Genomic DNA, 13,312 nt, shown 5'->3' with positions numbered 1-13,312 from the left:
TAATTTTTTTCAGATTTTTTAATCTTTGATTTAATGACTAAAATAGTTCTTTTTGATAACCCCCTGGAAGTTTATTTTATAAGAATTTATATCAGGAGTTAAGTTTAAGCAAGTACTAATCTTAAATTTCTCTTCCCCAAACAGTATGAAAAGTCCTCCGTGACTACAATAGTAGTGAGTCCAAATTGAACACAGCATGGCAGCTTGTTGCAGAGGATGCTGGGTGGGAAAGAACAAAATTTTTAAGGTTAATGGATGTAGAAGTTAAATCTTAGCTTCATAACTCCCTTGCCTTATGATGCTGGATAAGTTTCTTAAATACTTCTGAGGCTCAATTTTCTTATCTGGAAAACAGAGGCTAATGATAGTACTTACTCTTATTTAGGTCCTATCTGTTCTATTCATTTCTCTCTCCTACCTGCAACCTAGAACCAGATTCATCTCAATAAATATGTACTAATGAATAACTTAGCAGAGTGCATGTGAAATAGGCATCTATCTCTATCATCTATATGTCATACCCATTACAGCGTCTGATACAAAGTAGGTCCCCACTAAATGGTGGTATGATGCACTAGAATGCTTTTGCTAATACAAATGCCCCGTAAAAATTCAGTGCATTTTCTGTAATAAACACAATTTCAGAGTGAAAACAACTGGATGCTCTGCAGGCTGGCTCTGATATAATGTATTTAGAGAGACTGCTAGTAATTATTCTCTTTGATTTTCTTAATTCTACTCTAATTCAATGTTAAAAGTTACTTTTCATTTTTTTCATTTAAAAATGATACTATTGCTAAAAAGAGAAATTGAATGTGTTAAAAGCAATAGGTTACAGTTGATAAATCCCTTTCACAGTATTTTTCAAAATTAAAACACACACACTTTAATAAATAAGAACTGTGTAAATGTGTGGTTGGTCATATACACAAAAAAGAAAAGTTGGGAACTTTTAAACATTATACACGTAACTGACAAAAGGGGACCGTTTTGTAATTTGCAGATGTTTCCAAGGGATATTCCTGTTTGTTGTACCCTATTTTCATCACTATGAATGCATCTTTTTTTTTTAAACTTTTTATTTTCTATTGGAGTATAGTTGATTAACAATGTTGTGTTAGTTTCAGGTGTACAACAAAGTGATTCAGTTATACATATACATATATCTATTCTTTTCAAATTCTTTTCCCAATTAGGTTGTTACAGAATATTGAGCAGAGTTCCCTGTGCTATACAGTAGGTCCTTGTTGGTTAACCATTTTAAACATAGCAGTGTGTACATGTCAATCCCAAACTACCTAATTATCCCTCCCCCCAACCCTTCCCCCCTGGTAACCACAAGTTCGTTCTCTAAGTCTGTGAATCTGTTTCTGTTTTGTAAATAAGTTCATTTGTATCATTTTTTTCTTACTTTACTCAGTATGAATAAATGCATCTTGTTAGTAAATTTTTACTTAATTCAGATTTATTACAGCATCTTGGTAGAGGATTTGCTATGATTTCATCACAGCATTGACATACCCATTCCCCAGTGTAATTACTGTCATACCCAATGATATATAAAAATTATGAAATTTGAAGCTATTAAATATTGCATATTTTTGTTGTCATTATCAAAAGCTCACAATTGTGGCTTATGTGGTAGAAGCTATATGATGTTCATTCTTGTTAGGTAAACATAATGAATCTAAAAAAAATGTGAATGTGGCATAAACGCATCAATTTCATAGAGAATAGGTGGTATTACTAAGTTGTTAAGAGCACAGATATTGACATCAAAACTTAGTTTTCTCATCTGTAAAATGGAGATAATTAACAACAATTACCTGACAGAATTGTTGTAAAGATTCAATGAAATAATGCACATAAAGCGTTTAGCATACTGCTTGCCTTATTTTAACACAAAGTAAATGTTACCTATGCAATCCTGCATGGGGGAATGAGGGGGTGTGAAAGACGTTTTGTGGTGTAAAGTATAATGAATGCTGTACATCTGAGGAGCAGAGAAAGGAGGAGGGGTCATCACTTCTTTCCAAATCCGTCTGTGTAAGAGTTATGCTTCAGAGGTAATGGGCGTGGGGTTTGGCCAGCTAGAAAAGTAGTGACTCAGGAGGCGTAAAACCTGGCAGAAGGTTAGAAGAGGGGATGGGAGGAAAAGCTGCACATTATAAAAATGTGCCACAGGGTTTGATGCTTATGAAATGAAAAATACGCCCTTGTTATAAGTTATTGGTGGCTGCTGTTGATTTGAAAGTTAGTGACAAGCCAAGATGTTCTCCAGTCAGATGTTGATCTACAGAGGCAATGGGCCCAACTTCTGCAGGACGTTTTTTCCTCTTTGTCAGTAATGGAAGCAGTGTGAAAACCTGTGCAAATACTCTTTTGGGTCATTATCCTTCTGAGCATCACTGATAATATATTTAGAGCCAGAACGACATTAGCCCTGTTAAATTTATTTGTTTTTCACAAATCATTTTTGAAAGCGTCCACACTTTATCAAGGCTGCTCCTTAAATCTAACGTATTTATCATACAGGATTTTATTTATTAAATTTTATTTGCTGTCAAGAGCGACAGACATGAATACAATGCTTGAAAAGATGTCTATTGATGTGAGAAAAAAAAATGCAAGTCCTGAGGTAGAAGCTCAGTGAGTTGGAGAAATGTAAGCGTCTCCCACATTTAATCTTCACATGACAAAATGCATTATGGTCAAAATAGGACCGTCTCTAAATCGTAGCTTTCTAACATTCTAAAACCTTCATAATATAAGCCTATGCTTTTAGTTAGGCTTTCTTTTCTTTTCTTTTTCTTTAATTCCTTGAGCAACAATTTTGTCATAAATGCTACTAGGTCATTGTAAGCCTCTTCTTTCTCACAACCCTCTTTTCTACATAGTTATTTCAGATACATTAAAGCCAATTATAATTACCTCGGCAATATAAAACAGCACCTCCTTATGCAAGGAGGATGTGATATACGGGGTGCAACATATACTGGTGTCAAAAGCAAGTTATTTTCATCAGACAATTATAGTTGTCTTTGACATCAGGCCTACATTTCCCACCAATTAGTACAAACTGCAGGGTGCAATTATAGAATTCTGCAGTGCTAGCAGCTAGTGGTACTAAGTGGAATTTGGGGGCATTTAATACTGTAAGGCTTAATAAATATTCTGCTTTAACTTCAGTTGGTTCAAATCAATAAGTCTGTGTTGTCTGCACATCATTTTTTTCCTCAGCAAGAAAGTACGTATGGATTTTATTTTTTGTGGGGAAATTAAATCTTCTTGTCAATAAAGTGCTTAATTTTCATTTTAACGCCATGCCTCTACTGCACGCCACTGAACTATTTATCAGGCCAAACTTACAACCACCAGTGGGGATAGTGGTGGAGGTCAGTGGAGGACTTTTGTAGAAAAGAAGTGTTCAGGAGTGAAAAGTAAAGCTGACTTTTTTTTTTTGGTATCCTGATTAACTGTACGATTATTTGATATTCTTTAAAATTATTCAATTGTTGAAATAAAATAGTGTAAATAAACTAAGGGGCACTGTTCAAAATTTTAAGAACCTTATTTTTTATTTGAGAAGTATATAAATGAAAATGTATGTGACTCTATGATGCTAGGACTAAGGAATAAAAAGTGGACGTGTAGAAGATTAATCAGTTATTTTGCCTACTTGGTACCTAGAAGTCAGGCTGGCTCACTTTTATTTATGAAACTGAGTAAATCAATCCATCATTTTGGTGATTATTAAAATAATATCAATACTTGAGCCCCATCAGTTTTCAGTTCAAGGCCAGACTTTGTAACAGAAACCGTATACAACCAGATTTCTGCTTTCAAGTGACTTACTCTCGAATGCAGTTGTCTTGGTTTATGTCACTTAAGAGACTTAAGCATTTCCCTTAAGTTTCAGAATTTCAAGTATTATATAGTCAGCTGTATTATTTTAGATTTTGTTTCTTGAGTTCAGGTATTATCATTTCAGCTAAGTCTCCTGGGACTTTTAATAAACAAGTATACAAAAAAGGGATGAAGCCATTTATCTCTTTTCAGTTGGAAACCTAATTCCCCTCTCAAACAGCAAGTATAGGAGGCTATCCAAAAGTATTCATCTTAAAAAAATGTAACTTAAAACATTCAATAGAAGAGAATGCTGTTAGGGGGCATTTTAATGCATGCACAGTGTGGTCTGTTGCTGTCATAAAGAAGTGTAGTGGGGTACCAAGCTCACTTGGAGAGTGAGGGAGGAAGGTTCTGCAGAAGTGTCCAACCAGAAAAAATCTAACGCAGACACAGGCAGTTCATCTCCCCTTCTTTTCAAAGGCTCCGAGGTTACCCTCGTACTTCCTGAACACCTTCTGCCCTTTTTCCTCAAAAAAGTTTACATGTATTCTGGAAAGAATACCATAGGAATAGAGCAATGGGCATGCATATGAAAATGAAAATGAGAGATGGAAAGGTACAGTGGGCCACAGATGGGTATTGGTGATTTGCTCATTATTTCATTCAGAGTTTATTGAGAACCTACTGTGAATTAGGTAGCATGGGGGTGAATCAGAAATGGATCCTGCCCTCAAGAATTTGTGGCTTAGGACATCTGAGACAAGTCCATAGTTAATTACAATACAAAATAAAGAGTGACTGGTGCCACAAGAAAGCCACAGAAGAAACACGACAAGAGTGTTCAGAGGAGAAGGAGGAAAATTGGTGAGCCATAAAATTAGCCACTCTACTCATTCTCTGAGTGGCTTCTGATCTAGTTCCTTGGTGTTTCTATTTTTCTCTGCTGCAAAATTAGGGAAAGATAGCTGTTTTAATTTTTATTTATTAATTTATTTGTTTTGGCCACGCTGCATGGCTTGTGGGATCTTAGTTCCCAGACCAGGGATTGAACCTGGGCCCTCCAATGGAAGGCCAGGGAATTCCAAAAGATAGCTGTTTTAAATATGAAATGCTATCTGTAACGATAAATTTCTCTGCATTGAAGTGCTAAGTTAAGGTGTTGTATCTATATAATCAATGGACCACTTAAGTGCTGCAAAATATACCTAAGAGGAATTTAGCTACAACTACTTGATAACCATTCTTACTAATCCACTTCGGGTGAAATCAACCCAGTCGAGAGGACATCATTCCTCAAATTTATCACATAATGCATAAAAACTACTAGTTGACTAGCCTCAGAGATAAAGGTCCTAAACTCATCTTAGTTAAGCAAGTCAGATGAAATGTCTCTGTTTTTCTTGGAGGTTGGAGCAGTGGGTAGCCAGGTCTATAGAGTCAGCTATTTTTCTCTCCCTAGAGTAAGAGAAAGCAAATGCTATAATGTGATTCAGACTTTACATGTTATAATTATGTCCAGCATCACTTATTCATTACTTCCCCGAACGTACCTGAGCATCTAACTAAGCATTGTGCTTAAGAATTAAAAGCATCATAAAATACAGCTTGTGAATCTGAATATTACAACCACACTTCACCATGACCCACGGTCAAAAGACTTCTCTTAGTGATAGCTGTCCTTGAACCCAGCCCCTCTGAGCAGGGGGAAAGCTGTGTCTTCATGAAGCTAAATATGGCTGTAGCTTTACTATTACTATTTTAGCTCTTCCTCAAATTTTTCTCCCCCCAGAATACTCTCATGGAATTTCATCAGTGCAACAGCTTCCTTTCGAGCGGCACTGAGTGTATCTTTCCAATGGTGCATGGAGGATATAAGCTCCTAACACCCATTAGCATTAATGGGAGTTATCGAGTAAATCCCCTCACATCGATTAGAGAATAGGCCCCTTTTGATTTTAGAAATCTTTCCTGTGAGGATTTCCCCTGTGTCTAGTATGGGCATATAAATGGCCATTTTATTGTATTAAATATGTATCACATCCATCATTTTTAATGCTGTGCTGTGATGAAGGCACCTCAGTTCTGGGATCAGTTCGGAAAATATTTAAACTTGGCAAGCTAAACAAGCCTCAGCTAAGAAAGCCTAAGGGCTCCATTCAGAGGAACATTATCTACCATTTATGCTTGATTTAAAAAAAAAAAACAAACTGAAATTACTCAGGAAAAAAGTGTGGACAACATTGTTTTTGACTAAATTACAGGCTTTTAATATTCATTAGCAGTGACTTTTCCATTATTCAACCAAGAAAATCTGTACACAAACCAAGAGAGAGAAGGACATTGCTGCTTGAAATTCACAAACAACTTCTGCTGTTTGTTAACAACAAAATAATAACAACAATTTGAGGTCAACTTAGATTCTGACCTAAGGTGGCTGTGTTGAGTGACCTCTACACAATTGTCTCTTTCCCTAATCATGATATTCATGTAGAGATGCAGGGTAGAAAATAAATGAAACCCATATTTTTTCCCACGGGTGTATACGGGTTGTAACTTTGCTACTGGAGAGTGGCTACTTGCAAGACCCCTAAAGTGAGGCAGTAGAACACTGTCCAGGTTGCAGAGTGCAGGCATAATTGATGCACAGACGTATTTTATTTAACGTTTATATGATCATGCTATCTTCGGTCGACCACACTCCTTCTCACTACCTGTTGTATTATGCAACCCTCTTTCCACACATTTCTTTATTTGCATAATAAGTAGCTTTGGAGTCTGACCACATGGGTTTGATCCTAGCATTGTCCATACAAGATGTTTGACCCTACGCAAGCTATTGTACTTAGACTCCCTGATCCTCAATTTCATTCTCTGTAAAATGGGAAAATAATACAATTGTTGAAAGATTTTGGTCAAGATAAAATGAGACAATGTTTACAAGGCCCTGGCATAGAATAGGTACTCAGTATATGGTATTAAGTGACAATTAAGTGACTATGAGATTGTTATATAAACGATGTGGGAATAGGTTTGACAATCTTTGCAGTCAGTCACCGCTGTGGGGAGGATTTCTGGCCCTACTGCCTGCTGCATAGAGGATGTCAGGCAGTGTTACTCCCCCACAAAACATCACAGGTGTTAACGGAAGAAGCCCATTTCCTAACTCCATCTTCAAGTGCACATTTACATTTTACACAGTACAGAAAGGAATGGAAGTATCATCTCATTAGCATATATCTTTGTCCAGATACTTTTTAAGGGAAATAGTGTGTTCTTGTAATACAGCTGCTGCATCCTAGAGGATTTGCCAATAGGGAAAATACAACCTTGGTTCTCCAAGAAGCAAGAAGAGCTCTGGAATGCAGACATGCTTGTCCAGCTATAGCTTCCTCTGTTGAGGTCACACCCAGCATGGCCAGCTCCGGATGCCTGCATTTACCAGATTACGCTTCATATGACAATAGTTTGGTTGGACATCAGTGTATTCATTCAAGATGTTTATGTATCATTATATATATTTAAAGTTAGTGTTTCTTAATTAGGTCTTCGCTCATTCATCTTTTCTTCTCTTTCCTTATATTTTCTTCATACTCAGAGTTCCCTTGTGTGTATAAGAAAAAGTTGATTTACTGATTCTTCTTCCAGACTCCTCCCAATATTGTTATGACCTCTTGCTGAATTAACTAATTCCTTTTTTAATCAGCTGGTCAAGAAGGTATCTTCTTCATTTTTTCTTTCTCTTTTCTCTGCCCACCCACTTCCCTTTTAAGACGAGAAGTATATTCAGTTCACACTTAAACATATTTCACAGTGCTAGCATCATCATGTACTTTAAGAATCTCTCTTGCCCTTTTCAGACCTTTAATCCTTTCAAGGCTTTTACAGTGAAAGGAAACTCCCCACCATGTCCAGCGAGTCATACCAGACAGCATTACCTAGTGGAAATTGGTGACATTTACAGAAGAGGAATATTAAGAGGACATTCGTGGGCTTATTTGTTAAGATTAATGGGATAGGATTATAAAAGATCTGGTTCTTCATATGTATACATGTGGCTATGTAAAGATTGGGTGGGGGGTTGGGTGGAGGGAGAGAGGCGGGATTTAAGAAGACAAAGGCCTAAGGCAATTTACGTTAGGGTTTACAATGGTTTTGCTGCAAGCATGCAGAACTAACTGGGTTTAGATTAAGGCAGTCTAATTAGTGTCATGTCAAACTGGCAGTGATCATAAGACAAGAGAGAGGTCACTCTTGTCATCTTCTTGGTCTTTTGCCCTTAACTATAGAGCTGCATAAAGTACAATCTCCTTCTTGTTAATGGAAGCAGAATATGTATAATCTGCACATGAAATGAAAAGAAAATGTGTAAGGAAATTTCTTTTTCCCATTTCCTCGTCAGGAGCTGTGAATTTTAGTGCGAATTAAAGTAAGACTAATTCTGCAGTCATCTTCTGACCTGTCAGGGTAGCTGTCACCCTCACGTCTCTCAATGCAGGTCTTTAGCTTCTTCTTGCTGAGTGCAGCCTTTGCCGACTGACAGAAAAATACCGACCATGACAAGAAAAAAGAACATAATGTCCTTTTCACCCATCACTACTCAAAATTGCTCAATCTTTACTGACATATTATTATACATTGTTTCTCTGAAAAAGCACTTGCTTTCTTTTCTATATAAGAAGTACAAAACTTTCAAGAGACAAGAAACTGTTCTTTAGAAAAGATTAAAGCCTGTAATTATTTTAAATTGTCTATTAATATGCAATATGTTGCCCTTTAATATGAATAAGGTGTAGTGAGGCGCTTGAGTCATTAATAGGGCGCCCACTTGTGCCTCTGTAGTTAAGGATCTCTCGCTTCTTTTTATGATGAACCAAAAGGCGCCATGGTGGGATCGGCTGCTGTGTTTTGAAACCACTGTCCCAAGCTTGGAAAGATCTTTAAAAATTTATTGAAGGGTAGGTGGAAAACCACCCAGTTTCTTATAAATCAAGTCAATAACAAAAAGAAGGTTAGAAGTAATATTAGAAGATAAGCCTTGATCTTTTCTTTTTCCCCTCTTGAGGAAAAAAGGGACCACTCCATTGTAAAATTTGTTACTGGCATCTATGCAAAGCACAATAAAAATACTACATATAGCAAGAAAGAAATTAAAGCATTAAGGGGTCTGTGGATATAACAGAACAGGATGTCAACATACACAGCGGCATTAAGTCCACCAAAAGCAGATTTAAAAATATCAGTGTGCAGGTTCATACCCCATTGATGACAACAACTCTTTATGCTACCTCGTGTTGTAAGCGCCACAAACAGTGGGTGAGTTTGGATTTGCTATATCTAGGTGAAATGGAGGTGGGTTTATGCTGATGTTTCTGTTGTGGCTGTCAATTCTCTTCCTTTTGAAGAGTTCTGGATTCTCAATGATTCTGGACAATTACCTTAGGTCCTACTAGGCTCTTGTTTTGAGAACAATATAGAGATTAAGTGCTTACTATAAACAATTAACCAATAGACACAGGAAACACTTAGAAACACTGGTGTTTATTTCAAGAGGCATAATCTGAGCTATATAAATACGCTTTGCAGTGGGGTATTCATTTTCCTAATTCACAATGTCTTTTGGGTTATTATCACTATTATTTTTATTTTTTTTTAACTGAGGGAAGCATGTGTTATTTCATCACATGACATTTCTTTGAAAAATCTTTCTTGTCTAGATGTGGACCTTAATGCATTATGCAAAACCCAGGGATTTAGATTTTTGACACTGCATACACTCACAATATATTCTAAAGGGAGACATTATATGCTAACTTCTTGTGAAATCCTGTAGCAGCTGCTTGGTTAATATAATATGTTGAAAAATATTTATGTAGTTTGTTTTCTTTTCTGTCAGCCCTGGTATCTTATGAAATATTTTTTCAAATGGCCAGTAGCTAAAGTAGTGACTTTAGTTTGACTTAATATTATGCCACATTGACAGATGAAAACTCCTTCTAAAAATGTCATTTGAGTGCTCGACTAATTTGCATTTAGCTCGAAAGCTTTTAGTGCTTTGCACATTCACATTATAAACATTTGGGTGAACATTAATACCCCAGCTAAACAAAAATGCTATTCACTCCAACCATTTCTTCCACTACATAAAAACTATAAACGATTCTCCTACCAAAAAAAAAAAAAAAAGAATGCAACCCGAAAATCAATTATAGTAACTATTTAGAAATGTAAAGGAAAGGCAGTAAAAAAGTGACAAAAAATCTTTAATTGTAGGGAAAATGTGCATCTTTTTTTCCCCAACATGTGAATAAAATGCATTTCCTTCTTTAACAATCACAGTTACAATAGATCCATGCATCTCACAGGAAAAAATTGACAATTTGATTATGACTTGTACTTTTTGCCAGGGCCATGAAAGTGGTTTATGTTTGAAATGTATCAGCTGGAAAGTACTTATTACTCATAAACGCTCTGCTATTTCACTTTCTGCAAAGTGAGCTGTTAACAGATACAATTTGAGCAGAATAGCCAGAGGAGGCCTTTTGATATGCAGAAGAGCTGACCCGCGTGCTGAGCCTTTAATTGGGTTTTTAATTTTCCAGGCCATCTGACAATATCAAACATGATCCCAGTGCTTGAAATGTTGATTGGAGGCTAAGAAGGATGTACTACAACATGGCATTATGGAGAGAAAGAGGGAAGCATGCAGGTAGAGAGGAAGACACAGAGAGCCAAATCATCTGCCTTGTGATTTTTGTTGGTTTTAGAGAATATTTCCAAACAGTTTAGCATTTCATTTAAAATGATGAACATCTGATTATTTTGTAGTTATGGTGAAGATGTTTGAAAATATTTCTAAATCATACGTCTCAAGCTACTTAGCTAACCGGATCTACTCAAGTGAGTCAGAATTGGAAAAAAAAAAGCATTTTGCCATTTAGCATGTTTTCTTAGGCAAACCTACCAAAAGTAAAAAAGTGGTTGTAGAGGAAATATTTAATTAATTTGCTATCATTTGGATGTTTGCTTTGAAAAGCACCTGAACCGCAATGCTTCCTTTCCCATTATGAAGTTCTCATTTTTATAAAAATTTATAATGTTAAAATGATCATTTTATTCTATGCCAAGTAGATGCTCATTTATAGCTATCAAAACGCTTGGAAAAGAGAAGCATAAGATTTATTCTGGCTTTGGACAGCTTATTCAGTAAACATTTTTTTATTTGCTCATTTGTGAGGATAAGGCGAAGAATAAAATCTTATTATTTTATTGGAAGTCAGTATCAGAGTGATGCAGGTCTGTGGATTTAAGAAATCTGTAAATCTCTTTAATAAAGGCCTGGGGAATTATTAGTAAGAACAAATGTAAAGTGCCTGACAGTTACATTTCTAAAAGAAAAACACAATAATCTCATTAAAGAAATTACTGACAGCAGCTCACAGATGCTAATGGTTGAAGTAACAAAGGACATACAATATCAGAAAGTAGATTATCTTTTCCCTCTTTTAGAATTTTGCTATCGATCTAACTTATTGGGCATATCAAAATAAAAGGTTGCAGTGTTTTACTCAACAATCCTCTTTTTCAGTAGTACTAAGCAATTTAGAATAAAATATATCTTTATATAATAAACAGTTATAATTTAAACACAAAGAATTGTGAAACCCATTAGAGGAAGAAGGTTAGATAAAAATGATACTGAATTCTGCAACATAAGAACTATAAGGAAGACTGCACTGAAGCAACCAAATAATAAAATAGTAGTTACATCCTGGGCTATACATATATATATATTTATATAACATTATATATTTGTAAAAAATATTTTGAACCTTGAAGGCTATACAGGAAATTATTTAGATATATGTAGTAATTTCATAGTCTTAGGAATTAGAATTTTATTTATTTATTTTTTATCATGCTCACTTTCTCTTATCCTTAACAAGGAATGAGTGAATTATTCACCTAAATGAAAGTCCAAGAACAGTCCAATAAACAAGGAAATGGGTTTTGCTTTAAAGGAAAAAAGGCAGTTGTAAAATATTAGCTATATTATCTTCCTAATAATCTTAGATAGTAACAGAGTACTATTGGCGACTGGGTTCAGTTTAGGTCTATCTAGTGCTTTTTTGAGATACTTTGTTCCATATGCCAAATTATGCTATGTATCCTGTTGTATTACATCATACTGAATATTTAACCCATTTGGATCAAAATTAAGAAAGACGGTTTGTACACTTAATTCTTTAATCTTTCATCTGAGCCTCTTAAATGTTTCAGTGTTCTGAAAGCTGCACAGTTCTCTAAGATGTAGTAAATATTCAATTATGTCCATTTTGTACTTGAAAAAATGAAGGCACTTAGAGACTACTGATTAGAATAATGTTTTCAAATATGTTAACGTAGCTAAGGAATCTTAAATCGTGGGCTGAGATTCACTGGGCACACTGCCTAACAAAGACCTCAGGAGTAAGAATCTGAATCCCAGCACATTATGGCAATTTAGACAAGCCTCAGATTAGCACTCTTTCTTCATTTCCCTACATCAAAATTTGAGAAGAAATGGCTTAAATTTTAGGTGCAACTTCTTTGATGGGAGGAAAATATATGGAAACTTAGGAATGCCTCTCCTGGTTTAGGAAGAGACATCTTATGCCTTAATATTAAAATGACTTAAAATATATAATATGCAGATAAAAATACTACTCCACATCGCAAGTTGAGAGGTATTTAAGATAGTGGTCAAACCACACAGTAAATTTTGCCTAGGATCCTTACTTGCCAAAGTAAAATTTTACTTAAAAGTCTATATGATTTATATACTAAAATCCATCATGTAACTTGGAAAACAAGATTTTAATTTTTAATATTTTTATCTATATTCTAAAAAGTAAAGTCTTTAATTATTTCACCTTTGGGTTGTGAGTTGCTGGGACAATAAGAGAGAGGCTGAAAAGGAAAGTAAGAAGAAACACTTTTCTAAAGAACCAAGTCAGAAAAAGGGAAAGGGAGGTGGAATTCTTTCTATTTAAGGTATATGAAGTCATTTGGATAGCTTGTACACTGTATTTGTGTAAGAAAACATTTTTATATAGATCTTGTTCCTAATTTTAAAATACCTTTAATGTACCAAAGTTTCCTGCAAGGAGCCAAAATGAATTGGGTAGGCACTGATACATTGAATTGGCTTAAGGGTTTGTAAGGTTATTTTGGGGGGATCTGGGTCAGAAGAACCCAGTAGGGTCCAACAAGAATCATTCTACATGTAGCAGAAACTACCTCATAAACATAATTAAAATACCCGTGTAACCATTCTTACTCCTGGCAACTTACAAATGAAAATATGGAGATGGCTCAGACTTTCCCCAGAATCCTCTGGTTGGATTAGGAAGGGGAAAAGATACAGAAGGACATACATAACAATTTGTCCATGTGTCTAGAAGAGAAGAGGTAACATTTACAGAGC

The sequence above is a fragment of the Eubalaena glacialis genome, chromosome 2, assembly GCF_028564815.1.
Source record: "Eubalaena glacialis isolate mEubGla1 chromosome 2, mEubGla1.1.hap2.+ XY, whole genome shotgun sequence".
NCBI lineage: Eukaryota > Metazoa > Chordata > Mammalia > Artiodactyla > Balaenidae > Eubalaena > Eubalaena glacialis.
Note: the sequence above shows the minus strand (reverse complement) of the source record.